This window comes from Stegodyphus dumicola, chromosome 12 (assembly GCF_044657685.1).
Source record: "Stegodyphus dumicola isolate Sdum_Otavi_A_Nest chromosome 12, ASM4465768v1".
In the NCBI taxonomy this organism is placed as follows: Eukaryota; Metazoa; Arthropoda; class Arachnida; order Araneae; family Eresidae; genus Stegodyphus; species Stegodyphus dumicola.
Genome location: NC_140779.1, coordinates 82,287,247 through 82,302,862, shown reverse-complemented (window position 1 = coordinate 82,302,862; position 15,616 = coordinate 82,287,247). Strand labels below are relative to the sequence as shown.

The 15,616-nt window shown below is 36.1% G+C and overlaps 1 protein-coding gene and 1 long non-coding RNA gene across 3 annotated transcripts in view; one reads left to right on the top strand and one right to left on the bottom strand.

Annotated features, from left to right (window-relative positions):
* The window catches only part of LOC146993703 (uncharacterized), a 371,536-nt gene that overhangs the window by 17,917 nt on the left and 338,003 nt on the right, over positions 1 to 15,616 (bottom strand). The gene's annotated exons all lie outside the window — the stretch shown is intronic.
* The window catches only part of LOC118186875 (protein O-mannosyl-transferase Tmtc3-like), a 512,127-nt gene that overhangs the window by 292,846 nt on the left and 203,665 nt on the right, over positions 1 to 15,616 (top strand). The window lies entirely within an intron of this gene.

Below are 15,616 nucleotides of genomic sequence, written 5' to 3'. Positions count from 1 at the left end.
ATGATAAGACAAACAAATAACACCTAAGTATAAAATTGATTTTCTTTGCTCTAAACAACCGAAAATATTTAATTTTACAAGAATAAATTCACTATGCAGTATGAAATTTTAATCATGCTTGGGCTAGTTATTTTAATTTGTTTAAGTTATCTTTAGGTTTAACTCTTTCCTGCTCAACTCGTATTCTTTTATATTTGTTTGCCCGATTCTAAAATTCAATGCAGTTACCCAAGTTTACAATTTACATAGCGTTCGTTGTTTAATTCTGCTTAGTTTTAGCAAAAGCTGCCTTCTATTGCAAAACATTACTTGTTGCTTATTGAATTATTCCTGTTATGCTGTCGTTGATTGGAAGTCATTAAAGTGAGATGCCGTTGATGGGAAGCCGTTGAATTTGAAATATCTATAGTTAGAACTCGATTATTTCCAAGTATTTATTTGATCAAGTAATTAAATTTTGTTTGTAATTGCACATGGCTGTAACTTATTTTAAGTTATAAAGCTCTGTACTGATAAAATTAAAATTTCAGTTATTATTATTAACTTCGTTTGTAAGCCATTATTCCTTTGCTGCAAAATCTTGCCGTGACATTAATTGTAGCCTAATCTAAGCCATAATATTTTAGTCAGATTTAATTTCTTTTCTCTGTTTGCTTGTTGATATCCTTCTCTGGATTAGATATTGAAAATAGTTTTTGACTTCCTTTTATTGATCCAATATTCTAGAAATATTTCATGTGTAATCAGTATGCCTGAGTAGTATTACATACTTGTAAGAGGTGTAAGGAGTACCCAGACAACTCGTAGTCACATCACAGTTTAGGATAGGAAATGATGTGTATATAGTAGTATACACAAAAGTAACACCAGAAATAAAAGGACAGCACCCTGTAATTGAGTGTGCGTTTTCATAATAAATATACATTCACAGCAGTAAACGTGGTCAACGAAGGTTGTCAATGTCTCCTCCACATCTATAATATGGATCAAACATATAATAGGTTTGCAGACTATTCTGGAAATTTCTCGAACTTCTTCGATAGCTACTGCGATGCGTGCAACCAGTTCATCAGCGCTCTCAGCGGGGAATCATGCACCAGTGTTTTCGTATGTCCCCAGAATATTGTGGATCATTGGATCACTTCAATGATCCACAAGAATATTCATATATTGAATTATCCTCTCCCACTAACATAATAAATACACAGAAATAAATCTCCGACTGGTCTGTCGACCCTGTCTTCGGGCTGGGGTTGAATGGGTAGTAGACATATTCCTGCCGATTGAACAAAATGGCTTGAATAGTAGTAGCAGGTGAGCCGCCCAGTCAACAGTGCCAAAAAATTATAAAAAAATACAAATAAATACATATAAAATCACTAATCCTAAAACCTCTTTTTTGTTTACGAAAGGCATAAATAATGTTAATGAGATTTCTAAAGGCATGATGAGCCCAAAGACCGAGCAAGCCAATATCCTGGACCACTGTTGGCTAAATTTGACGGATAAATTTAACGTCTAACTACCCCAGTTTATAGATAGATCACCTCAGCATCCGTAAAAAGCGTTTTTACCAAGTGCTGGCACCGACGGCACATAATACGTCAGGAAAACACTTCCAGGCCTACATTTCTATGCCTTTCCAAGTCATCTGAATGCATACTACCCCGTAATCAGTTACTCCTACAAGTTTGTAACTATGATACGATGCATATTTTCGTTAACAATTCAACTATTCACGGGAATGTTCTAATCAGTAGAAGAAGGACATTGGTTGTTACGTCATCGGATTAATCGACAAATAATCTGTCAAATGAAGGAATTTTTTTTTTCGGAATATCTAATGCAGTTTAGCAAATCTTGACGATTTTTCAGAAATCATTCAAGTCAGATAATTTTTATTTGCTTTGGTATAATCAATCTGAAAAAAAATAAATTTAAAATCACTCAACCTTTCCTTACCGTGCATTTGGTAACAATCATAGACGTTTAAATAAAATTACCTAATTCTTCAGTATAAATTGCCCCACAGTTGTTAATAATTATAGTAGAGTATTTGTAAATCGATACAAAATCTCAAATTAGTAGAAGCCATCGTATACATTATACAATTTAAGCTATCGTTTGCAACTTAAGCCATCGTATACATTGGATGACTTTAGGAGTCGATCAAATCACGCCAGTTTCATTGCTACGTTGATTAGAAAAAAAAAATTGTCGGACATTCTGAAGCAATATTTTTTCTTATATTATATAAAATAAAACATATAATAAATGTGCAAAATATTTTGAATTCATGCACTGCAATATTAGTTATTTGCATGTCTTATCGATGTCTACGCGTGGCGCAAATTGCAAGCCATTGGATGCTTCCTTCATAGTGTTACTGTTTGAAAGTTGGTTTTTTCCTTCCCCCACCCCCGGATAAAAAATAAAATGTGTTATTTTCAACTTTCCTGAGTACTTAACTAAAATTGCGTAAGTTACACGATATGTATATATACTATATTTACTCGCATATTTCTCTCCCTTTTTTCCGTAAGTTTATCGCTTGAAAACCGAGAAGGAAAAAATACACGGTGTGTACATTTTCTAGAGACACTTTAAATGATATACACAGTAGTGTAAACAGCACACATAAAGATACAGCAATAAAGACTTACCAATTTCAAAAATATTCAGAAATTGGTAATTTTTTTAAATTTTTTATTGTGTTATTCATTCGAGTATACCAAAGAAATTAATTTCTTTAGATTTTAAGACTGTAATATTTTATAATATATAACCATTTAATTTATTTCGTTTTTGTTCCTTTTTTTTAATTTCTAAATTTTATTTGCATTAATAAGCTTCGGTAAACTTTTATATACTTACATGGCTGTGTTTTTTTGTACTGAAAGACGAAGAATTTTTAAAAATTAAAAAACGTATAACCCCAAGCCATAATTTGATATAATTTTAGTTATAAAACTATTTTTATGTTACCATATATCCGCCATATACTATAATAACAATAATCAACGTCAATTTGAATGAAAGATTACTCGTAAGTAATTTTTTTGCCTCTTTGAAATTTTGTATAGGATAAATGCATGTATGCTTACACGTGCATCAAATTAGATAGTTTTTTCTTAGTCCAAATGGGCTTTGTCCCTGAAGGACTTTATGAAAAATCTGCATAAATGTATGTATATTTCTCGCATTGTGATAAAACAACGGTACGTAGAGCCATCGAATTTTGAATGACGTAATACTCCTACGAATATGGGCATGTGGAAGACCAAATTTGAAATTTGGAATTTGTTTTATTATCGATTTCCTAGTTTGTAAACCTTTAACAAATTTTTGATTAACAAACTCAAGGATTTCAAAGAGAGCAATGGCAACGTTGTACGAAAAAACATCTCCAACGCGTGTCTGAAGATGTTTTTTCCAGAGCGTGTTTCGAGTCTCTGTATCGGAAGTTCTAAAGATATGCTCATTTTAAAACTATTTTGCGATATTGCTGTTGAACCGAATTTTATATGCGAAGAATGTGATATTTAATAAATAAATGTAGCACACAAAATGGTAAAGAAACGCCCCTAGCCACTATGGACGTAATTTAAAATATGAAACATTTCAGATTTTCTTTTTTCTTACTTTTTTTTTATTTATTATTTTTGTATTATTTTGTATTTATGTTTCTCTTCCAGATTAAAATCTGATGCGAAATTGTCTCACTTTAATAAGCATTTACTAGTTATATTCATGAAAATAATGCGCATGCAATGTAACTATTATGTTTAGGAAAATAACCATAATTTAAAATACTCGTATACAGAGCCAAATAATAATAATCTTGATACAACGTTAGATAATACGCACGTAAAAAACTTTGAAATATACTTTACCTCCCGAAAAGAGGCAAAAAAGTGAAACATGTGAAGGAAATGTGAGGCAAAAGAATGTTTCCGGCACTGAGCTGTCCGGCATCTGTTCGCAAATCCGGCTTTTACGGTTGCCGAGGGAAAAAAGAACGAAGATCAGAAACCATATTTGTTTCGCTCCCATTCTTTACGACTTCTATCCAAAATAACTGCCCTAACTCGTGATTTTTAGAAAATGGAGGCTGAGTATTTTATGAGAGCGAAGTATCATTCGGCTGTTCGAATTTCATATATTGCATGCGAAATGTTCGAATTCCGGGAAATCTTGGAATTTCTTGTTTACGATGCGAGAATAGAAAAAGACGCTTACTACCATGCGATGTGCTTTGCCTTCGAGCTTGAGTGATGCATGAAAACTTAAATTCCTCTCTTTGAATATTTTTATTTGAAATTTTTCCAAGGGAAATAAATAAGTGGCGGAAATTCTGAGAGAATTTGATGCTTCATATCACAATTGATAGGGAAGTTAGAAGTCGTTTAGCTAATGGAAGAATCGGATTGCTATTCGCTGCCATATTTTGAATTCTCCCGAGAAGCCTAATTTAACACGGTATCTTCAAGACTTGCAGGTGATTATTAATTTTTAAAATTCATTCACCCCTTTTTTAATAAAAGCGTGACATAGTTTAAATTTAAATTTCTAAATTCTGCTTGCTAAAAAATTGCAGGGTAAACGGAGTTTTTTATTTTGATTTATAAATTGCATTTCTTCAGTATTTTATGTTGAAGTTCTAAAAAGCGAAGTTGTAACGTTCGTAGTGTGAAATAGTTTGAAACTCACTTTACGTCTAATGGCTAAGTATTTCATGGGTCGCTGAGTGGTTACGGTCACTGTGAAGTTCCTTCCCCTGATGAAAGACGAAGAACGGAAGTGACTTACCCCGGAAAAACCGGTCGAGGCAGGCTGGTTTGGGGAAGAAAGACTGGACGGAGAGGGCACTGGGAGTTGGACCGGCGAGCATGCCGTGTGAGAACGTAGAGAAAAGAAATATGTTTTAATTTCTTTTGCGCGCCTTGTATATATATATTGTATATAGTTTATGTTACAGTGTACTCGTTGTATGGTGTATCCATAGTGCAGTTTGTGTAATAAATTAGTGAAGAAAATGTCAAAGCGGACAACTGTTATTTTCCCACTATGGTAAGTTTACAAAGAAGAACCCACCTCGTGCTTGAACGAGCGCGAGGCATGACAAATGTCGCAGTCGTACAGGATAGTGGGAAAAAAGAAATCACCAAAAATACGAAGGAAGTAAGATCGTAAAAAGTGATTTGAGTGAACGTGGTTTAAATGAAGGAAATAAGTCACGAAAGCAAGGAAGATGACAAAAGATGGTCATGAAAGACGGAAAGTGGTACGCGTAAGCCTACACGTGCAAATAAACGAAAGGGTGTATGAAACCTCGTCGTGTGAAAAGTGATCATCAGTATTACCGTGGTGATATTATTAAGTGAAATGTTCGTGCAGTGTTGAAACAGTGGATGGTAAAAGTGATCATCAGTATTACCGTGGTGATATTATTAAGTGAAGTGTTATGCAGCGCGATGAGGAAATTGTACAGAATTGAGCACAACTCGTCATTTTCTACTATCGGGATCAAAGGTAAGTCCCTCTTAATTTTTTGGGAAGCACAATATATAAATGAAGAGAGCTCCCTCCCTATAATTACTATAGTAACGGAGAAAATAAAAATTGTGTTAATGTCGGTTAATAACATGATGAGAATGCCAGGCGTTAAAGCCAGTAGACACTTAGAAAGTATATTTTATATGCAAATAAGGAATTATGATTAATTTTGTTATTAAGGAGATAATGTATGCTAAATAAATGTTAAAATAGTTCAAAAATATGTCAACAGTAATTTCGAAACATTTAATTGTGTGCTCATGTTACTAATTAAGGTAGAAATTATCTATTTTTGTTGTTGCCGTGTTTTGGCAAAATGTTTTAGTCATTAAAGTTAATAGGTTGATTAAAAATTAATTAGTTTAATGATTTGAGAAGCATTCAGGCCAAAGCATTTAGAACTATTTTTTTGTACTAATTCAAAAGCTAATATAATTTTTGGTATTTATGTGTTAACAATATATGGTGAAATATATGTTAATAGTAATATGAGAAAGGTATTCATGATTGTGTTCACTAATGATAATGTTTGCTAAATGAATAATGGTAGTATTCAGTAGTAGTGAAATATGTATGTTTGCCTGTAAAATTAAGTGTTATTTACGTGTTGTATGGGTAAAGCTGTAAAAAGAAATACCAGAAGTTAATATGGGTCTTAAAAGGAGAAATAGGGTGTCAGAAGAATCTGATGAAATTATTAAGAACATGCAGGCTCAAATTAAGTTAAAGGAAATGGAGCTGCAGCTAGAAAGGTGTAAGTTAGAGGCAGATGCGGCTAAAGACCGATTAAAAGAGATGGAATTTCGGGAAAGACAATTAGAGAGAGAACACGAGATAAAAATTAAAGAATTAGAAATTCAGAGTAGGAAAATAGATAAAGGAGGAAATAAATCGGGCTCAGAGGATGAAGGGGTTTCAGATGCTGAGAGCAAGGGAAATGATTTCTTGAAACATTTAAAAATAATGAAAGGAGTTATGATTGACCCGCCATCTAAAGCTGAGGAATGGCCGTTCTTTTTCCATCATGCGGAAATGATGTTTAATCTCTATAAAATTCCTGAAGAACATAAGGGGAAAATTATTTTGCAGAGTTTAAAAACTAAAGTTAAAAGTTTGATTTCAACTCTGGGTAAAAGGGATTTGGATAATTATATTAAGATTAAAGATACAGTATTAAAAGAATTCCAGATTACCCCATTGCAACATAAAAAGAATTTAGAAAAATGTATAAAAAGATATGAGGAAACGTATACTGAGCACATAGCGAGGGTTGAGGCAGCACTTGATTTCTACTTAGAATCCAGAAAAGTTAAGACTTTTGATAAATTAAGAGAACTATTGATTGTCGATCAAGTAAAAGATCAATTACCCGCAAATGTTAAGGCGCATATACAGTTAAAAGAGGTAGAAAACTGGTTATCTCCGTCAGAGCTTGCAAATGATTTGGATAATTACGTTGCAGCAATGCCTAGAAATTACAATACGAGTGCTCAGGAAGTAAATAAAGTGGGACCAAAACAGGAACCGATAAGACAAGGGGGAAAATTAGGACGACCAAATAAGAGTAAGGGGAATTTCAGTTCTGATTACAGGGTTGATAAGGAGAAGTACAAAGGGGTAAAAACTTTAGAACCTCAAGGAATGATGCAGGCAAATAAGAAAGTTCTAAAATGTTTTCAGTGTCAGGGTGAAGGACACATAAAACGTTTTTGTCCAGCGATAAACCTGATAGCGAAACCCAAGAGAGGAAGCGAAAAAGAGGATACGGATGAGGTGGAAGCAAAGGGATTAAATAAAATATGCGTAGGGTTGAAGTTAGCTAACTATGCAGAAGAAATTCCGTTAACTAGGGCAAGTGGGGAATTACCTAGGATAGAACTACAGATAGGCAACGCTAGATTCAAAGGAGTGATTGATAGCGGAGCAGAAGTTACTGTAATCCAGAAATCGGTAGTTCCACAGAAATATTTGGAGTCTGGATGGAAGATATGGTTACAACCCGCCGTGGGACCCCAGGTAGAAGCCCAATTAGTTACAGTACCTATCAGTATCTGGTCAGGAGAAGAGGAGGTACAGCCTTATGTAAACGTTCATGCAGCAGTAGTGCATAATTTGAACGAGGAAGCGCTGGTGACACCTCGAGATTTTAGACTTCTCAGGGAACAAGGAAATATTTATTGGGGAGAAGATAAGGAAGAAAAACTAGTATTGGGAGTTGGTCAGGTATCGAATAACTTGGACGGAAAGGAATCGACGGAAAACGCCAGTCACGAGGTCGAAGGTGAAACGGAAATAGCTCGTACTACACCGTTGGTAAGGAGTAAAGATGAGGGGGAAGTAGAAGTGGGAGGCAGTGAGCAAATGTCAGCTGATAACCCACCCTTATCGCAAACTCAACGTTTTAGACAGGAGCAAGCGGAATGTATTTCGCTGAAAAGCGCGTTCATGGATGCACGTAATAACAAGAATGGGTATTGGCTGGAGTCAGGAATTTTGTACCATACGGGAAGTGTCAATGGGCAGCGATGTAGTCAGTTAGTTGTTCCTCAAAGCCGCAGGAAAGAAATTGTGAAGTTGGCTCACGAAAGCTTACAAGGGGGGCACTTCGCAGCAAAGAAGACGGCGGAAAGGATTAAAATGTCGTTTTGGTGGGAAGGATTGTCAAAGGAGGTGCGGAAGTGGTGCGAAGCTTGCAAGGAATGCCAGCTACGAAGGAAAGTTAAAGTGAAGGATAGGGCACCAATTACAGCAGTAGGGAGGCCAGAACTTCCATTTCAAGTGGTTAATGCGGACGTTTTAGGGCCGATTGAGCCGAAATCTTCAAGAGGACACCAGTATGTGTTATGTGTTGTTGATCAACATAGCAGATGGCCGGAGGCAATTCCACTAAAGGCGATAACAGCGAAAGATACATGTGACGCTTTCATTGATATTTTCATGCGAACAGGAGTTCCGAGAATGATAGCCATGGATAACGGAACGAACTTTAAGGCTAAGCTAACACAAGAATTTTTAACTAGGTTAGGGGCCTCGCCAAAATTTTCTACGCCTGGGTATCCGCAGTCAAACGGGCTAGTGGAAAGGTGGATAGGAACAATGAAGTCAATGTTGCATCACGCGATAAATACTCAAGGAAGAAACTCGGATAAGCAGTTACCATATTTGTTATGGGCTTATAGGGAGATACCGAATTCAACTACCGGAGTCTCACCATTTTTGCTGATGTATGGTCGGGTGCCAGTGGGGCCACTGGCGATACTTAAATCAAGTTGGGTAGATGAGACGGTATTACCACAAGGAGTTGGGGAATCAGTTACTGAATATTTAATTTCTCTTCGAAATAGGTTACAGGAGGCAGAGAAATTCGCTAAAGAAAATTCGGAAGCTAAACAGCAGAAATATGTTCATCATCATAATTTGAGGTCTAAGGAAAATGAATTCGAGATAGGAGATGAGGTAGTAGTACTGATACCAACGTCAACAAATAAACTTTGCTCGAAATGGACAGGACCTGGAGAAATAGTTGCGAAAAAGTCTCCACATTCATATTTGGTAAAATTGCCAGATGAATCTGTTAGACATTTGCATCAAAATAAGTTACGGAAATATATACAGCCTATAAATGCAGTAGGGATAATCTATGAGGCTGACACAGAATTTGGGGAGGTGCAGCACGCGCCTATTCAAAGAAACCCTAAAGTAGACAAACTTTTAGATAGGATCTGTGTTTCAGAGGAATGGAAACATTTAGATAGGTCACAAAGGGATCAGTTGAGCAGATTAATCAAATCTTTCCATGTAGTGTTTGACGGGGAGATTAAATGTGCGAAGGTAGGATCCCACAGTATCAGGTTAAAAACGGGAGTTGAAAGAAAGCAACCTCATGTTTATAAGGTACCTGAGGCGTTGAAGCCACAGGTGGAAAAGCAAATTGCTGATTTGTTAGAAAGAGGTTTAATTGAACCTTCCACAGCAGAGATTGCTTACCCTATTGTGTGTGTAGCGAAACGGGACGGAAGCGTACGTTTATGTTGTGATTATCGAGGGCTTAATGCGGAAAGTCAGATTGTCCCATTTCCTATGCAAAACGCAGAAGAGCTTCGATATAAGGCAGGGGCAGCACGTTATTTGTCTACGCTAGATATTCTTAAGGGGTATTGGGAAATCCCTATGGAGAAGGAAAGTAGACATCTGACGAGTTTTGTTTCTCCGAAGGGTCAGTATCAGTGGAAAGTGATGCCGTTCGGTTCGTCAGGTGCTGCCGCAACTTTCCAAAGAGTTATGAATCAAGCTCTCAGACCACATAGTGATTATGCTGAAAGTTTCATCGATGATATAATTGTCTATTCGTCAACGTGGGAAGAACATCTTAAACATTTAAGAGCCGTACTCAGTACTTTACAGACATTGAACTTTACGGCTAATTTAGAGAAATGCTCTTTTGGCAAGTCGGAGGTAAAGTATTTAGGTCACATAGTAGGCTCAGGCAGACATGGCCCAGATCCAGAGAAATTGCAGGTCATTAAAAATTTGAAGCCACCTAGAACCAAAAAGGCATTAAGATCAGCTTTGGGGTTATATAATTACTATCGAGAGTATGTTCCGAATTATGCAAAAGTAGCTAGGCCGTTAACTGATCTCACGAGAAAATCTATACCTAATGATATACCTTGGGGGTCTGAAGCCGAGAAGGCATTCAAAGAATTAAAGGATGCTTTGTGCACGGCATCGTCTTTATATACGCCGGATATACGGAAACCTTTTGAAATTAACACAGACGCCTCACTAATAGGTGTTGGAGTGTGTTTACTTCAACGAGATGAGTATGGGAAAGCTAGACCGATAACATTTGCTAGCCAGAAATTAACTAGCGCTCAGTCTAAATGGAGCACTATAGAAAGAGAGGCGTATGCAATTATTTGGGCTCTCGACAAGTTCGAAACTTGGACATACGGAAATAAAATTTTGTTGCATACAGACCATAACCCATTAAAGTACTTAACCGAAGGGATACCCCGGAATGCTAGATTACAGAGATGGGCATTAGCTCTATCCCGCTTCCAAGTCACTGTAATGCATAAACCAGGAGCTAAAAACTCCGATGCAGACGCATTGTCGAGGATCCCTCACGAATGTATAAGTGACCAATAATCTGAACTAAATTGGAAAAAAAAAGAAACTAATGTTGGTATCATATATATATTTTTTGTGTGTGTGTTTGTTTATTATTGTAACACTACAAAGGATAATGTTCAATGCTAGTATGGCAAAAAGTATATAGATATTGTAATTTTCATTTATTATTTTTTTTGTATTATTGTGATTACTCTAGAAAAGATTGTGTTATTAGGGTATATTAGTAAACGAATTATTCCTTAAAGAAGTGTCAGTGAATTGATATTGCAATGTTTTGTTTGTATCGCTGTAGAAATTTGAACATGTGCAGTTTTTATGTTTATGTGTTTTAAGTGTTCTTTTTTGTGTTAGTGTTTATAACTGTAGCATGAGCCTTTTTTTGCTCTCTGATTTTACTGTGATTCCTTGTGCTGTGTCCCGGAAAAGAGGGACTACCTGGTAAGTGCCAAAATAATATGGGTTTCAAATTTTTCGACTCAGTCGTAAATATTTACAAACCAGAGGGGAGGTGTGAAGTTCCTTCCCCTGATGAAAGACGAAGAACGGAAGTGACTTACCCCGGAAAAACCGGTCGAGGCAGGCTGGTTTGGGGAAGAAAGACTGGACGGAGAGGGCACTGGGAGTTGGACCGGCGAGCATGCCGTGTGAGAACGTAGAGAAAAGAAATATGTTTTAATTTCTTTTGCGCGCCTTGTATATATATATTGTATATAGTTTATGTTACAGTGTACTCGTTGTATGGTGTATCCATAGTGCAGTTTGTGTAATAAATTAGTGAAGAAAATGTCAAAGCGGACAACTGTTATTTTCCCACTATGGTAAGTTTACACAGAAGAACCCACCTCGTGCTTGAACGAGCGCGAGGCATGACAGTCACTAAATGCTGGTAATTCGACCCGAGTTTAATCTCAAGTGAACGAGTTGATTTTGCTGTTTTCCTTATACGCAAAGTGAATTCGACCCTGTTTCCCTATGAAAGTTCTCCACAAAGGTATCTCTCTCTTTTAGGTAGATGCCCACCAGCAGCCGAGCGGTAAAGTCCCTGAAGGTACTTACGTGTAAGTGCAACCATCTTGGTGCAAACAAAAGAGTAATTCGGTTAATTTTTGGATTGCAATTTAGCGCATGATTGCCAAATTTGGAAAATTGTGGAAAGTTGGCGACTGTTCTTAAGGTGATTGCTATAATACTTAAATACCTTCCTGAACATTAATTGCTCGGTCCGTGGTTCGAATCCTGACAAACTAACTGGTTGGATGGACGTTTTCAATGTTTTTTCCGTGTGTAACCAACGAAGTTCCCTTAAATCGTCCTCCACGAAGGCACCCCTTATACCACGAAGGCATCCCTTTAGATACCACTCGTGTGCTTTACTATATCCAAATAACTTAACCTAACCTAACGGCTAAGCACAGAAGATATATCACAGTTTGTCGAGTTATAGCTCTTTGCAGGTGTTCAACTATTAATACATGGACAAATTTCAATTTAAAGTTAAACATATCATATCTTTATTATCTACCCCTTGTTGTTTCATAGATATAAAATTGTACTGTAAACTAAAACTATTACCGTTACAAAATTACATACTAAGGCGACTTGTACAATTAATAAGTGAATAAATTACAGTTGTTTTACACAACGATAATCTCTTACAAAAGCACAAACACCTGATTGTATGTATTGTGCCTAGTTTTCCAATAGGTTCACGTTTAATCTAATCTCGTACTTTTAAACTATAATGCCGCCATTCAAATTGCATACATTTTCTGGTCTGAGCGAGTATTGGGGACAAGAACTGAGAAGAAAAAGGACATAGTTCAGCTCAGAATCTAATTGTTAGTAAACTTTAAGTATTATTATAGTGAAATAAAATTCTTTTCTACATCTTGCCGAAACTAAGTATCAGTTTGTCAGTAATTTAATTGTATATGAGATAAATCCTAAATTTTCTCAAATCCGATGTCCTAAGAGAGCCATATAAGAAAAAGAAATTCTTTCCTATAACAATGTATACCAGATTTGTATATACCAGTTTTTCATATAAGAAAAATGAGAGACAGAACTTTTACTTAAAAGGTTTTAACTAAAATAAAACTTTAAAACAGTATTTAATGAAAAATACATTTAGGACACAGCTTTTAGAAATATATCTGTATTTATTAAGAAGATATAAAATAATTAAGTAAATGAAGCATATAATTAGCATTTTAAGGCAAAATGTCTTTTTTGAAGCTTGAAGTTCATCTTCTTAAGATATTTTGACAAAAAATTTGAGCAACGACTAATTTTTACATTTAATCAAAGTGGTGATGATTGATTAGATTAGGCTATTTGAATAGCGCAAACGCTTGACATGGCTTAGTGAATTATGGCAAAGCACTCGAAGGCTAACTGCCTAAGCGGAGGATACCTTCGTGAAGGACTTTCTAAGGTAAACTGTTTCGTATGCACGTTACACATGGGGAAAACTACGAAAACACCCGTACAGCCAGCCAGTCACTGGGATTCGAACTCCGAATTGTTCCGGAAGTCGCTGAACCAATGTACAGCGACTTCCACTGGTAAGTCTGGATATAGTAAAGCACATGACAGTTATCTGTGTAAAGGCGTGAATACCTTCGTGGAGGACTTTCTAAGGAAACTGTCCCGTATTCACGATACATACTGGGAAAACCGTAAAAGCCAACCACGCAAGCCGTCCCGTTCATCTGGATTCGTACCGAAGTCGAAGTAACAGTATTTAGCGGCATGTAAGTAATCTGCCGCTGGAGTATAGAATGAATAATAGTTTCAAAATTAACTGGAATAGATCTGAAACATAATGCTAAATTCTCTACTGAAAATTAAGAACACTCGGAGCAGTCACAAGGATATTAGTAATTCAGAACGACTTAATTTGTAACAAACGGTGTTTATTTTTTAATTAATGCCTTTTATAGTTATCGATATATCTAAATTTTCCAGAGTTTGCGTCAAAGCATTTAATATTGTAAGATTAGGACGATAAAGAAACTGCGTACTTTCGGATTTTCAAATCTCGAATCATTTTCAAGATTGATGAGATTCAAGGATTCAAAATTCCTATTTCTATGCTTGATAATACATGAAATGAAATTTTTAGCCGGATTAGCCACACAACAGTCCTGTTACAGAAGGATTCCCTAAAAAAAACGCTGCTGGAAATGCACACGAGTTCTTAAGAATGAAATAAATACCAAACATTCTTCTCATGAATTGGTAATAAAAGTTGATATGAAGCATGATGAGTAGAAGTAGTTTAATAATATGCATCATTTGACCATGGATACAATATATTCATTTTAAATTATTCTGAGATTTAATCTTCTGATGAATTTCAATCTAATCCGGCAGCATTTAGAAACTAAAAAAATATTTAAAGATTTTATAATCTTAGTAGTGAATGAAGTCTGAGAGATTATGAAACACTCTATGTACATTTTAATTTTTATTCTACAGTTCTACCTCCACTGGCCAATCATAGCTTAAAGGTAGAGCCAACTAATGTATCTATAAATGAAGACAAAATAGAAGTCGACATAGTTACAAAAGCGCTAAGACTGTTTTAGTAACAAATGAGAAGAATTCTCTTCTGAAGGTTACAAAGGGAGGATTGTAAAAAAGGAGCAAGAGACTAAAATATTACATCAAAATCAAAATTAAAATGTCAGTAAGGTTAATGAAAGAAATTCAAGGAATTTAATATTGATCACATTAAAATAAATTACTGTTATAAAAAAAGCATCGCTTCAAAAATTAAATGTAATACTGAAGTTATTATTAACAGTACAAAGAACGAGGATCTCAAGTTTTGTACCAGATAGACTTTTTTTTTTGTTTTTGAATGTAATATTTAAATTCACTTATGCCAATATAAAGAAACAAAACTATGCATATTGTTGTTGTTACTAATCCTCATGAATAAATCTCAACCAGATTTAGATCCACCGATTTTCTCGCAGTTAAAAGACACCTGTTATTGGTACTATTAGCTCAGTGAGAATTATTATTACCTCTGCCACTTTATAGATAACAGTATAAATTTGCCCAGTTCAGTCCTAATTTTGATGGAGAACCCTCAGAGGTGGTGAATTCGAGCCTCTGTTACTCCTATTCTCCTTAAACCAAATTTTCGAGTTCTGGTATGCTCAAACTTCAGAAACACCCTCTCCTCTTTTAACCACATTTTATAGTTTTGGTGTGACCGCATTTCGAAAACACCCCGAGAGGAGCCCGAGGGGAGCCCCCCCTTCTTTTATCAACGTCTCGAGAGGGCTTTCGATTCACCGTGTATTTTGAACGTCACAAACACGGTGGTGTGGTGTGGTGTATTTAATTATGGCAAAGCACACGAGGGCTATCTGCCTAAAGGGGGGATGCCTTCGTGGAGGACTTTCTAAGGGAAACTGGCTCGTATACACGTTACACATGGGGAAAACCACGAAAACGCCCATGCAGCCAGCCCGTTCGCGGGATTCGAGCCTCGGACCGAACTACCAGTCAGCGACTTTACCGCTTGGCCGCTGGTGGGCCCGTCACAAACACGACACGCATACAAACATCTATGCATTCTTCGGGATTTGAGCCCGAAACAATCGGTACGGTAGGTTTCAAAGACATTATATCCTTACAAATACCTATCCCTTCTCCGGTATTCAGAACCATATCCAAGGCTATGTCAACCGACTGCCCTATCATCATTCCAACTGGACGGTAAGAAAACTATTAAAAGATGTTATTTGCTTTATATTTAGGAGCAATTAAAAAGTATTAAACGTTTGCTATCAAACTTCTAATGATCTCTACCTAGATACTTCTTCTCGAACATTGGATGGTGAGAGCTTATCGCCTGTTTTCAATTTGTAATTCTAAAGAGGAAAGTGAGTGATGTCCATTTAGAAGC